This window comes from Ambystoma mexicanum, chromosome 6q, assembly GCF_040938575.1.
Source record: "Ambystoma mexicanum isolate Mex_15411 chromosome 6q, UKY_AmexF1_1, whole genome shotgun sequence".
NCBI lineage: Eukaryota > Metazoa > Chordata > Amphibia > Caudata > Ambystomatidae > Ambystoma > Ambystoma mexicanum.
This window is the reverse complement of record NC_090937.1, coordinates 26,764,943-26,779,276: the sequence shown is the minus strand read 5'-3', so window position 1 is coordinate 26,779,276 and position 14,334 is coordinate 26,764,943.

Below are 14,334 nucleotides of genomic sequence, written 5' to 3'. Positions count from 1 at the left end.
GGAGGCTGCCCCTGCACTGCTGGGGGGTGGGGATAATAGGGGACATGAGTGGGGGCCTGGTGGAGGCTGCCCCTGGTGGCTGGGGGGTGGGGGTGGTGGTAGACATGAGTGGGGGCCTGGTGGAAGCTGCCCCTGCACTGCTGGGGCTGGGGGTGGTGGGAGACATGAGTGAGGGCCTGGTGGAGGCTGCCCCTGGTGGCTGTGGGATGGGGGTGGTGGGAGACATGAGTGGGGGCCTGGTGGAGGCTGCCCCTGCACTGCTGGGGGTGGGGGTTATAGGGGACATGAGTGTGGGCTTGGTGGAGGCTGCCCCTGGTGGCTGCGGGGTGAGGGTGGTGGGAGACATGAGTTGGACATGAGTGGGGGCCTGGTGGAGGCTGCCCCTGGTGGCTGGGGGGTGGGGGTGGTGGTAGACATGAGTGGGGGCCTGGTGGAGGCTGCCCCTGCACTGCTGGGGGGTGGGGTGGTGGTAGACATGAGTGGGGGCCTGGTGGAGGCTGCCCCTGCACTGCTGGGGGGTGGGGGTGGTGGGAGACATGAGTGGGGGCCTGGTGGAGGCTGCCCCTGGTGGCTGGGGGGTGGGGGTGGTGGTAGACATGAGTGGGGGCCTGGTGGAGGCTGCCCCTGCACAGCTGGGGGTGGGGTGGTGGGAGACATGAGTGGGGGCCTGGTGGAGGCTGCCCCTGGTGGCTGTGGGATGGGGGTGGTGGGAGACATGAGTGGGGGCCTGGTGGAGGCTTCCCCTGGTGGCTGGGGGGTGGGGGTGGTGGTAGACATGAGTGGGGGCCTGGTGGAGGGTGCCCCTGGTGGCTGGGGGGTGGGGGTGGTGGGAGACATGAGTGGGGGCCTGGTGGAGGCTGCCCCTGGTGGCTCAGGGGTGGGGGTGGTGGGAGACATGAGTGGGGGCCTGGTGGAGGCTGCCCCCACACTGCTGGGGGGTGGGGGTGGTGGGAGACATGAGTGGGGGCCTGGTGGAGGCTGCCCCTGGTGGCTGTGGGATGGGGGTGGTGGGAGACATGAGTGGGGGCCTGGTGGAGGCTGCCCCTGCACTGCTGGGGGGTGGGGGTAATAGGGGACATGAGTGGGGGCCTGGTGGAGGCTGCCCCTGGTGGCTGGGGGTGGTGGTAGACATGAGTGGGGGCCTGGTGGAGGCTGCCCCTGCACTGCTGGGGGGTGGGGGTGGTGGGAGACATGAGTGGGGGCCTGGTGGAGGCTGCCCCTGGTGGCTGTGGGATGGGGGTGGTGGAAGACATGAGTGGGGGCCTGGTGGAGGCTGCCCCTGCACTGCTGGGGGGTGGGGGTTATAGGGGACATGAGTGGGGGCTTGGTGGAGGCTGCCCCTGATGGCTGGGGGGTGAGGGTGGTGGGAGACATGAGTTGGACATGAGTGGGGGCCTGGTGGAGGCTACCCCTGGTGGATGGGGGGTGGGGGTGGTGGTAGACATGAGTGGGGGCCTGGTGGAGGCTGCCCCTGCACTGCTGGGGGGTGGGGGTGGTGGTAGACATGAGTGGGGCCTGGTGGAGGCTGCCCCTGGTGGCTGGGGGGTGGGGGTGATAGGGGACATGGGTGCGAGCCTGGTGGAGGGTGCCCCTGCACTGTTGGGGGTGGGTGGTAGACATGAGTGGGGGCCTGGTGGAGGGTGCCCCTGGTGGCTGGGGGGTGGGGGTGGTGGGAGACATGAGTGGGGGCCTGGTGGAGGCTGCCCCTGGTGGCTGGGGGTGGGGGTGGTGGGAGACATGAGTGGGGGCCTGGTGGAGGCTGCCCCTGGTGGCTGTGGGAGGGGGGTGGTGGGAGACATGAGTGGGGCCTGGTGGAGGCTGCCCCTGCACTGCTGAGGGGTGGGGGTTATAGGGGACATGAGTGGGGGCTTGGTGGAGGCTGCCCCTGGTGGCTGGGGGGTGAGGGTGGTGGGAGACATGAGTTGGACATGAGTGGGGGCCTGGTGGAGGCTGCCCCTGGTGGCTGTGGGATGGGGGTGGTGGGAGACATGAGTGGGGCCCGGTGGAGGCTGCCCCTGCACTGCTGGGGGTTGGGGGTTATAGGGGACATGAGTGGGGGCTTGGTGGAGGCTGCCCCTGGTGGCTGGGGGGTGAGGGTGGTGGGAGACATGAGTTGGACATGAGTGGGGGCCTGGTGGAGGCTGCCCCTGGTGGCTGGGGGGTGGGGGTGGTGGTAGACATGAATGGGGGCCTGGTGGAGGCTGCCCCTGCACTGCTGGGGGTGGGGGTGGTGGTAGACATGAGTGGGGGCTTGGTGGAGGCTGCCCCTGCACTGCTGGGGGGTAGGGGTGGTGGGAGACATGAGTGGGGGCCTGGTGGAGGCTGCCCCTGGTGGCTGTGGGATGGGGGTGGTGGGAGACATGAGTGGGGGCCTGATGGAGGCTGCCCCTGGTGGATGGGGGATGGGGGTGGTGGTAGACATGAGTGGGGGCCTGGTGGAGGGTGCCCCTGGTGGCTGGGGAGTGGGGGTGGTGGGAGACATGAGTGGGGGCCTGGTGGAGGCTGCCCCTGGTGGCTGGGGGGTGGGGGTGGTGGTAGACATGAGTGGGGGCCTGGTGGAGGCTGCCCCTGCACTGCTGGGGGGTGGGGGTGGTGGTAGACATGAGTGGGGGCCTGGTGGAGGCTGCCCCTGCTCTGCTGGGGGGTGGGGGTGGTGGGAGACATGAGTGGGGGCCTGGTGGAGGCTGCCCCTGGTGGCTGTGGGACGGGGGTGGTGGGAGACATGAGTGGGGGCCTGATGGAGGCTGCCCCTGGTGGCTGGGGGATGGGGGTGGTGGTAGACATGAGTGGGGGCCTGGTGGAGGGTGCCCTGGTGGCTGGGGGGTGGGGGTGGTGGGAGACATGAGTGGGGGCCTGGTGGAGGCTGCCCATGGTGGCTGGGGGGTGGGGGTGGTGGGAGACATGAGTGGGGGCCTGGTGGAGGCTGCCCCTGCACTGGTGGGGGGTGGGGGTGGTGGGAGACATGAGTGCGGGCCTGGTGGAGGCTGCTCCTGGTGGCTGTGGGATGGGGGCGGTGGGAGACATGAGTGGGGGCCTGGTGGAGGCTGCCCCTGGTGGCTGGGGGGTGAGGGTGGTGGGAGACATGAGTGGGACATGAGTGGGGGCCTGGTGGAGGCTGCCCCTGGTGGCTGGGGGGTGGGGGTGGTGGTAGACATCAGTGTGGGCCTGGTGGAGGCTGCCCCTGCACTGCTGGGGGGTGGGGGTGGTGGGAGACATGAGTGGGGGCCTGGTGGAGGCTGCCCCTGCACTGCTGGGGGGTGGGGGTGGTGGGAGACATGAGTGGGGGCCTGGTGGAGGCTGCCCCTGCACTGCTGGGGGTGCGGGTGGTGGGAGACATGAGTGGGGGCCTGGTGGAGGCTGCCCCCACACTGCGGGGGTGTGGGGGTAATAGGGGACATGAGTGGGGGCCTGGTGGAGGCTGCCCCTGCACTGCTAGGGGGTGGGGGTGGTGGGAGACATGAGTGGGGGCCTGGTGGAGGCTGCCCCTGGTGGCTGTGGGATGGGGTTATTGGGAGACATGAGTGGGGGCCTGGTGGAGGCTGCCCCTGCACTGCTGGGAGGTGGGGGTAATAGGGGACATGAGTGGGGGCCTGGTGGAGGCTGCCCCTGGTGGCTGGGGGGTGGGGGTGGTGGTAGACATGAGTGGGGGACTGGTGGAGGCTGCCCCTGCACTGCTGGGGGGTGGGGGTGGTGGGAGACATGAGTGGGGGCCTAGTGGAGGGTGCCCCTGGTGGCTGGGGGTGGGGGTGGTGGGAGACATGAGTGGGGGCCCGGTGGAGGCTGCCCCTGCACTGCTGGGTGGTGGGGGTGGTGGTAGACATGAGTGGGGGCCTGGTGGAGGCTGCCCCTGGTGGCTATGGGATAGGGGTGGTGGGAGACATGAGTGGGGGCCTGGTGGAGGCTGCCCCTGCACTGCTGGGGGGTGGGGGTTATAGGGGACATGAGTGGGGGCCTGGTGGAGGCTGCCCCTGGTGGCTGGGGGGTGGGGGTGGTGGGAGACATGTGTTCGTGATCACTAGTGCAAGGTGACATGTGGGTTGGCTGGTGGGCATGGCCATGGTGGATGGGTTGCCTGTGGGACATGAGCAGGGGTGCAGGGTAGTACCCTGTGGTGTGGGCTGCCTGCAGGGGCCGTGGAGGGTGTAGAGGGAACACCTGGGGGGACCCACATGGCCAAATCACGTGTAGCATTCCCCGGCACCACCGAAATACACGTACCCTGCAGAAATCGCGTGTGAATCTTCCGCGCACATCGGAATACACGTACCCAGGCCATTCGCGTGTGGAACTTCCCGCGCACCCCCACCTAGCCAGGCCAATCGCGTGTGGAACTTCCCGCGCACCCCGTAGTACACGTACCCAGGCCAATTGCGTGTGGAACTTCCCACGCACCCCCACCTACCCAGGCCAATCGCGTGTGGAACTTCCCGCGCACCCTGAAGTACACGTACCCAGGCTAATCGCGTGTGGAACTTCCCGCGCACCCAGGAACACACGTACACGCTATTTTTCACACAGCGGGTGTCCGTGTTCGTCGGGGCCCCTTTGCACCTCCTTTGTTCTAGAGGGCCACTGTATGGGCCATTCATCATGGCTGTATATGGGTGCTTTTTGTTAGCGCACATTTTGGCGCATATTTTTTTCAGTCGCAGGGGCGCTACCGCCTGCTTTCTTGTGGCATGCTTGTTTGGCCCTGTGCGCGTCTTTGACCGTGCGCTGGTTTGCCCCATTCGATTCCATGAATACAGGTTGTAGGCGAGCGTGTGGGCGTTCCGCGCACTTGCCTCCTGTACTTCCCCGTTGACGCCCATATTTTCACGCGTTGTTCCCCATTTTGAGTGTTACGCCCCGTGTTCCACCTACTTTTGTGATGTGCGCCGCGCTATGTGCGATTTCGCAGTGGCCGTGGCGCACGCTGTTGGATGACCTGTACGCCAGCGTGCGCGGCGCACATTTTTAGCGCACATCCAATGTTTTTCTCGCGCACGGACTTCCATGAATCGCTGTGCGCTGGTTTTCCTGCGATTTTCGCACTTGCACTGCGATTTTCACACTTTTCCTGCCATTCGCACGTTTTGGCACCTCTGCGCGGGAATTTTCGGCGCACATTAATTCCATGAATCGACCCCTTAGTTACAGGTTGGCACGGGAGCAATGTTAGATGAACAGAGTGGTCTTAAGTGTTTTGAGGAATGCTGCGAGGGATGTCTTTGCTGTGAGTGTGTTTGAGAGGGAGTTTCCAAAGTTTGGGTGCAACGTGCGGAAAGCCGATATCCCCTGCTTTGGCTCTAAGAATGTGCGGGATGCGTAGTTTGTTGGCATGGTTGGTCCTCTTTAGCGTGAAGATGTGTCTCTGACAATGGTTTCTGAGAGGTAAGGCGATGCTGAAAGGTTGAGGCATTTGTGCATCAAGGTGAGAGTCTTGAATGTGATCCTTTCTCTTACGGGAAGCCAATGGGCATCTCGCCTGGCCTGCGAGATGTGATCTCTTTATGGGATTCTGAGAGCTGCTCTAAGTGCGTTGTTTTGGACAGTTTGAAGACAGTTGAGATTTTTTGCAGAGGTGCCTGCAAAGAGGACATTGCACTAGTCTACTGGGGCCCCTATTGTGGCTCTAGCTATCGATAAGCAGTTCTGATTGGATAAGAAGGGTGAAACTGTGTGTTATGAGTTTAGTGGTGTGAGCAGATGCTGAGGCAATGGCGCTGACTTGCTTTGTCATGGATAGAGTGGAGTCTAAATAGACCTTTAATGTTTTAACTGAGGAGGAGACAGTGATGGTGGAGTTGTCAATGGAGAAGTGGCAGTATTGTTGGTTGAGTTCAGCTAGTGTTTCTTTTGGTCCCATGATGATGATCTCCATTTTATCCCCGTTCAGGCACAGTCCATTGGCCGCCAACCAGGCTTGGAGGCTGGAGTAAATCCTTGTGAGGGCTGCGGTGTCTTGGTCATACAAACCTGGGAGAGGCAGGAGTACCTTTGTATCATCTGCATAGTTGTTCCATGTCTTGAGAAGCTGATGAAGGTATATTTCAGACCATTTCAGCATTGATGAAACAAGGGATTCTGGTGCCATTGGATTCGTCGTGTAATACTGCAATGTATCCGATCAAAAAATCTAAAGACGGATCATGGAGGTTTATACAAGATATGAGACTGATTAACCACATTGTATATGCAGAGTTCACTCTAGCTCCTAATCCGGTGACAATACTATGCAGTATCCCGGTGGAAACTCAATATATCATGGTAATCGATATGAAAAATGTGTTTTTCTCTCGATCCTGTTGCACAAAGATTCACAAGACTTGACTTCCTTTACGTTCCGCCAAACTCAACTGAAACATACAGGTTTGCCCCAGGGGTACTGTGAGTCCCCATCGATTTTTAACAGAGTCCTACCGATGGATTTATGCAATATTGATCTTAAGAGTACACTGACACAATACGTAGATGACATTTAAATTTTTAGCACCACAGAAGATGAGTGCAGACAAGATTCTATTCAGTTGATGGCTATTCTTGCAGAATGGGATATATGGTAGACAAGGAGAAGTTGCAATACTGCCAAGAAGAGCTGTTATAAATAGGGCGCTGATTTCACATGAAGGAAAGTAGGTGACACATGAAAGAGCTGAGGCGATGATGAAAAACTCAAAGCTAAATACAGTGAAACAGATGCAACCTTGTTTAGGGTTATGCAACTATGTTAGTGCCAGGGTGTTTGATTACATTGCATACACAAGACCCCTTTTGCAAGCTTTAAAGAAGGCACAAGTGGATAAGATAAAAATAGAATTTACTGAAGAAATGGAGGAAGGGTTTGAGGAGTTGAAAAAATCAATTTGTACAGCCCCTGTTTTAGAAATTCCAATTATGCTGAGGAATTTTATTTATTTTCACACACAAATGGGACAGTCATGATAGCAGTGCTTACGCAGAGAACTGCATTGGGGTACAAGCCTTTAACATATTACAGTGGGATTCAAGACCCAGTTATGAGAGGGCACTTTCCTTGCAAACATTCATTGGCAGCTGCCGCATTCGCAATCGAGAAGTCTACAAGCATTGTCATGGGCTGCTCTATCACGCTCTTCGTGAAGCATGCACTATTTGCTATTTTAGAGAAACCCACAGGCACATTGACATCCCAAAGAGCTTCAGCTTATGAGGTAATGATTTAGAATCTAATGATTAAAATTGTAAGATGGAAAATAGTGAATCCTGCCATGTTTATAGCTGTGCCAATGTGCCAATAGAAGAAGGCGATCATGTGCAGGACTGTGCTAATTATGTTGAATTTTATGATGCTATACTCCCAGTGAAGGAGAATGCTTTGGCGGGAGGGGAAATTCTCTTTATTGATGGTTCTTCGAAAATTGATCATCCTAGTGGGACAAGGCATTCAGGTGCCGCGGTAGTGAGACACAGATTAAATGGAGAATTTGAAGTTGGCTATCGTCTTACTTTTCAGCGCAAGCAGAAGAATTAGTAGCTCTTATTGTCAAGCTCGAGAAACACATAGAGCAGGAAGTGACGCTGTACAGTGACTCCGCCTATGTGAAGTCAACCATACCAGCAGGGTTAGCACATTGGAAAAGGAGGGACTACCTCCATGTGGATGCCACTCCAGTGCAGCACGAACCCTTATTGGACAGGCTTATTAAGGCACTACAACTCCCAGTGGCCACAGCGGTTGTTAAATGGACAGCACACACTAAGCAAACAGATTTTATCTCTTGCAGGAACTAAGCTGCAGACGAAGAGGCAAAAAGGGTTGCATATTCCCCAGATATTTCAAGTTTTGATACTGAAAGTATTAAAAAAAAAGTTGTCACAACCATGTTAGTGCAAGAAGGGTTTAGTAAATTGTCGATAACCCAATTAATGGAGATTCAAGGGAGTGCACCACAGGGAGAGAAGGAATTGTGGAAGCGAAGGGCAGGGGTTCTTTATCCCCCACAGAAGCATTATGGCATCAAGACAGCACTCAAAAGCCCGTGATGCAGTAGCATTATTAAGGCTCACGCTTGAACAGCTGCATTACCCCGCGCATGCAACTAGGGAGAGTCTTGCTGCTACAATTGGAGAAGACTGGTTCATTCCGAATATGTTGGAGCATGCTGCACTATTTATGGTAAACTGCATCGTGTGCCGAATGTTTATTGCTGGGCATACACTGAGAACAATTAGAGGGGTAATCCCTTGACCGAATGGTCTTTTTTTGCATTTACATATCGACTATGTCGATATGTTGCTGGTGTGTAATGCATATAGGTATCTTTTAGTGGTGGTATGTCCCTTCTCTAGGTGGATCGAGGCAGGACTGTGTAAACACCCTGATGCCACTTGCGCAGTGAAGTTATTAGTGCACAAGGTTTTCCCGAGATGGGGTGTGTGTGAAGTGCTGAGATCCGACAATGGGCCACATTTTGTTAATGAGCAACTTTTCTTCTGCTTATCACCCGTAAGCGAACAGAAGAGGTGAGAGACTCAACGGCTTCTTAAAAGTATTGTCAAGATTAAATTAACTTTGAAGAAGGGATGGCTATATTGCCTACACCTATCTTTTTATGCCCTTCGGAATCAGCCAGGATCAGAACATCACCTCACCCCCCATGAACTAGTGACAGGGGGGCGTATGAGAATGCCCCTCACTCCTTCATCTATAAGTAAACATGATGCCCACAGTGTAACTAAAACTCTAGGCGATGAAATGCATAATTATTTGACATGTATGACCTCTAGTATTTCTCTTATTTCAGATCAGGTCAAGTGCAAGGGGGGTTGGTCTCAGAACACAGAAAAGGACAATTCAACAACCAACCCAATTCAACTATTATCAGCACCTAAGTTATATGCTGGAGACCTAGTGCTCATTAAAAACTTTACTAGAAAGTGGAAGTTGAGAATATAACCCCTTCAGCTGTATAAGTGCAAGGGAGATAAGCTTGGCTTCATTTAGGGGACATAAAAGCCTATGAAGGTGAGTGCCCCCCCTCGCACCATTGCCGATCCAGAAGCAAGACAAGAAGATGAATGTCAGCGTGTGCAGACTTGATCAATGATGAAGAAGAAGGACAATAAAGCACTACCAGTGGATGACGCAGATTTATCTTGAACAGAGATTCAGTGGACACTCCTTATAGATTTTTTAGAAGGAGTGCAAAGACTTGCCGATAATTTCAGGAATTTTGAAAATTTTGAACTTTTAGAAACACATTGAAGTATTTAAAGTCATGCCTAAACGTCAGTGCTTGATCAGAAACTGGAAACAAGATCAATATCCAGATTCATTTGGAGGTGAATAACTGTTCTAAGCAGTTAACCATATGGTACTTATTGACAGGGATGTCCATTGGCTTGTTCTTGCTGTTTTTGTGTTTATACTTCAAACTTATGCTGCTCTTGTCGGAAGAGATGTTGATATTTGCACTTTTTTACATAATCCTAAAAATGGCCCATTAATAAGAAGGCTTCTAATCGCAATAATTTAGAAAATTTTACAGTTGCAATAATAAAGAAATTTGATGATTGTATTAAAAATGGGAAATGTAGAAGCCGGCACGATTCTTGAGAATGAACAAGTGCAACAAGTACCAGGATGGCGTGAAAAATTCATGCCCCTGGTTTTGTGCATAATGTATGCCTGTACGATTACTCTCTTTGTCCTTCTGTTCCTCCTCTTTCACAGTCTCTTTCATGTTAGTATTGCCACTGAGGCAGAGACCCCTATGGTTTTCCTACTATGGGAACTTCCTTTGACATACTTCATGAATGGTACAAGGCTTATAAGAGACATGGGAGAAATGCAGACGAAGCTAATGAGGGGATACATACTTATCTAGATAATGCAGCACACTTGGGTAATAACATGTGATATCAGCACATGAGGGAAGTATGGGGAAACAATCTAAGGAGAGATGCTACGTCTGTGCTCCCATCCCCAATGCCATGAATACAGTGCAAACTTTCACCTCCAGGGATGTCCCAGAACATGATGCCAGGTGCCTCATTCATCTTGCAGCATGTATGAGCAGAGATTGATATTTATACAAAAAAGGAGAAACAGGTATATATGACCTAATCTATTGGCTATCTCATCTATTTAAAATGTGGTGTTTAGTAGTATCCTATTACCATTGGTCCGGAAAAAATGGACTTGGTAAACAACACACTTTTGAAAATTTGACCATTCTAATTTTTTCTCAAAATAAAAGGAAAACACTCCTAGAATTGTTTTCTAAAACATCAAAACCCAAGATTTCACCCACATGGTGGGTATACCAAAAACCTATTGGGATAGATTACACCAACAATTTTAAAGCATATAATAATTAAACAGACACAGAACAATTATAACACACTATGCACTTAAAAATGTGTCACTTCACAAAAAAAATCCCGACATTGATTCAAGAGGTTTGCAGCTACGTTGTGGATTTTGACACTAGCGCTACCCAAGTCCTACTTAGAGGTGGCCCGTCATTTTGGATTGCCCCAGCCTGACCCTGGATTGCATGGTGGTGGAAACTGTTGTTTAAAGAAAGGTTCCCCTGAAGAAAGTTCAAGCATCCGAAGCTGATAAGAACTGAAACATGTCGGGATGTTTTTTTGACATTTCTAGGATGGGAGCAGGGACAGCCGTTCTGATGGATTGATATTGTGCTTGTGGGCCTAAGGCCTACATGAAACTGCCCAAGGATTGGGGAAGAACGTGCTCCTTGGTGTTCATCCATGTTCCAGCATTAGTGTTTCCTTAAAGTGACCTGAACATTGGAGAATTTCCAAAAATAGATGTCGATTTGAGTAAACGAAGATCGCTTGAATTTCTTAATCGAACCAGAAGAGATAATTGATTCTCAACTAAGTCAATAGAAGCCTTTGACTCCATTTCATATGAACACAGGTTGTTCAGCAAGACTGCTTCAATATTTACGACTATATTCATGCCTGGGATTCAGACAATGGCCAATGCCAAGTGGTTGCAGAATATAAGATAGGAGCTTCTGCAGACAATCAACATCACCATAAAGGGATTCAATGCTATCAAGGAAGAGCTCAGGGCCATACGACTAAATACCCTGCAGAACAGATATGCCCTTGACATGATCACAGAGATCGAAGGAGGAGTTTAAGCCAAATTTGGACCATTATGTTGCACATCCCTACCTTCTCACGATGATGAGAATGGGACTTTGACAGAGGCCATAACGTTGCTAACGTTTGCTTCCATATTCTCATTGATTTCACATTAGATGGCAAACATCTTTAAGTTTCTTGATGCAATATTGGTGATGTGATATTTGGATTCTGTGTAATCAGGATAGTTATCACTCAATGCAAGAAGACGGCAAAGAAAGCAGTAGGAATGAAGATAATGATCGATGTGGAATCTGGGTTTGAACCCAAGGAATTGACTAATGAAGATGTCAGAAAATACGTAGAGGCCAGCATCGTAGCACCTGAAGGAACAAAGTTCCTGTATCCCAAAAATCATAAGAAGCACATAGGATGACGGGTCTCTTGTGATCCGAATGGACAGTGCAACTACATGACCTGGAGTGTGGATGAACATGTTACATCAGCCGGCACACTAAGTGGGGGGGGGGGTGATGAAGATCTGGACTCCAAAGAAGCACCTTTTTAAGAGAAAATATCAAGATGTGGAAACCATTGAAGAAGTGGTTGATGATTCGACCAAATGGGGGAATGTAGAGGAGCAGTTAAATGATTCTGCAGGAAATCCCCCCCACCACCTATATGTTGGAAGCCTGAAATTGTGCTATGCTTAACACCAGCTGTTGTGACCATACCACGGCGATTATTCGAAAGAAGGTACCCACTGAGAAAACCCTACCAAATGTATCCCTGAAGAGACGACAATCTGAGGGAGGAACTCCCTGAAGGAATATGAAAAAGAGAAAAAGAGGAGCTGGTGACGTCACAAGAGATGAGCGTGACACACAGAGAATACTGACTGAAGAGAAGGCACGGATCTTACAGAAACTGATGACGAAGTTAAGAATCAACTAAACCTTCATATGGGAAGAGAAGATTGCATGTATTTTAAGCACTGCAGAAAATGCAAGCCATTCAATAAATGTACAGATGTTGTAATGCAAGTAGACTAAGTGATCATAGAAGCTGGCCATATGTAGTGAATAGACTGCAGGTGAAGCCACCATTATATAGAAACTGGACATCCGTGTCATGAATTTAGTAAGCCAGAACCCATGGAGAGAAAAGACGAGCACTGTGTCACAGCACAAATAAGCTGAGACCATGGAAACGAATGGTGAGGCTGTCTAGTCTGGTGTCAAAGCTGAAGCAAGCCAATGTGGCAGTGAAGGCGAGAAGCTGAATCACCCCTTGTTAAGGTGCAAAGAACGAACACCAAGCATGCCAAGTTGTATTCATTTAAGACATTTAAATACTGCAAAATTGACCAAATCATGGTCTCCTGTCATGTGAGCCAAGCATGGAAATAGAGTTGAGCATGGAATCCTTGAACAACGATAGTCAAAGCCTGTACTCCCATATATTCCCAGAGACAAGAACACTTTGCAAGGCCAAGTTCAAAGACAATCTTCATGGCAGAAGGCATGGGTGATGAGAGATGATGGGCTAATTGGGTAGGGAGGTAAAGTCAAGTCCACCTACTGGGACCTGGGTATGAGTGAAGGGCCTTATAGTTTGAACACCAATGATATACCAATCTGCAGTTTGCAGGTTCGAATCCCTGGAAGGCAAAATCAGTCTTTCACCCTTCTGAGATTGATAAATGAGGATCAACACTGGTTGGGTGATATTGTATGTAAATTTGTTCTTCATAAAGTGCTTAAGCGTAAGTGCTATATAAAAATATCTCATTACCATTGGGCCTTGGACATCTGCTTGCTTTCACAGTAATTTGGTAATATGGTTCTATACACACCGATATTAAGGATATATTTGATGATCCATTCTTGTATGAAATGTACATCACATTACAGTGATATCGTAACCATATGTTTCATAGTGTATTTAGGAACAATGCTACGTGATGCCACTTCCTGTTTTGTCAAGGGGTGAAAGGTCATATTCCATCACTTCCTGTGATGTCACTTTGGGTGTGGTCAAATGACATTACATCCTGTGATGTCTTCAGAGGTAAAGAGTTATGTGATGTCACTTCCGCTACCCCTGGTGTTTTGGTGAAATGACATCCCACCCTGGGCATCCTTGCATAAATCACAGATGGAAGAGCAAAAAGCAATACAGAGTGTCAAACATAAACTGAGATACTGTACTTGTTTCTATTAAGATTTTCCCCATCAACATCACTACCAGATTCAGGTTGTATCTCCCAAACCATCAATAGAGAAACATCCTATGTTCTAAACATCCCTCCCAATTCACCCAAACTTACCCTCCCTTCCCTATCCAAACAACCCAAGGCCATGTGTCTTTGACAACAAGAAGAGATGGTGGTTCACTCTAAAATTCATCCTCATTTTCCCAACTATTTTGTTTCATATTTGTTTCACCACAATGTCAGAAGTCAGCAGCATGAGTACACTGGGGCCTTTCATCAGAAGGGTATAGTAGACCATGAAGTAATATGTCTCATTCTATTTTATTCACTGTCGCCAACAGTTCAGCGGTAGCCCATTTAACCAAGTCCTCTAACCAGACCTTCTCTCCAGGGCCCGTGGCGCTATGCCATGTCATGCCAATCCTTTGCTTGGCAACACCAAAGCTAGGTGGACCATTTTGTTCAATTGTTTCACTGATTTCCTTCTGATGAACTACCCTGAGATTCTGTACTTGAGAACTGTATCTGGACATATCACCATTTTGTTTCTCACCTGAAATGGCTGCCTCATTGTCAGGCATCACCACTATGTCACTACACAGTATTTGTGACATATGGCTGAACAGCCACTAGATGCCTTGTCTATTGTTTCAAACTGGGTGGGTGTCTCTGTGTCATTCAACAGAATCCTTCATGTCTGCACATACATGCTATGTCTTCAATTCCCACTAGGGCACTCTGGTCTGAAACTAGATCCACAAGCACTCAGGCCGGTATCGCAGCAAGAGGGTTGATGAACTAGAGGTTAGACAAAACCACTAAGAAGCTGCAAGAGCTGTGAATTCAGTCCTCCAAACCAGTGATTGCCTATTCTTTTTTTTTAATGCTGTACAACTCACCAATTCTGTTGCATAAAGCTGTGCCACACCATTCAATCAGTTCTAACAAGTGTTCTACATCATAGGTGATACACGTGCTTTCTTTAGGTTTCCTTCCAACCCATCGCACGGCTACCATGGAACTAGTAGGTACACCCT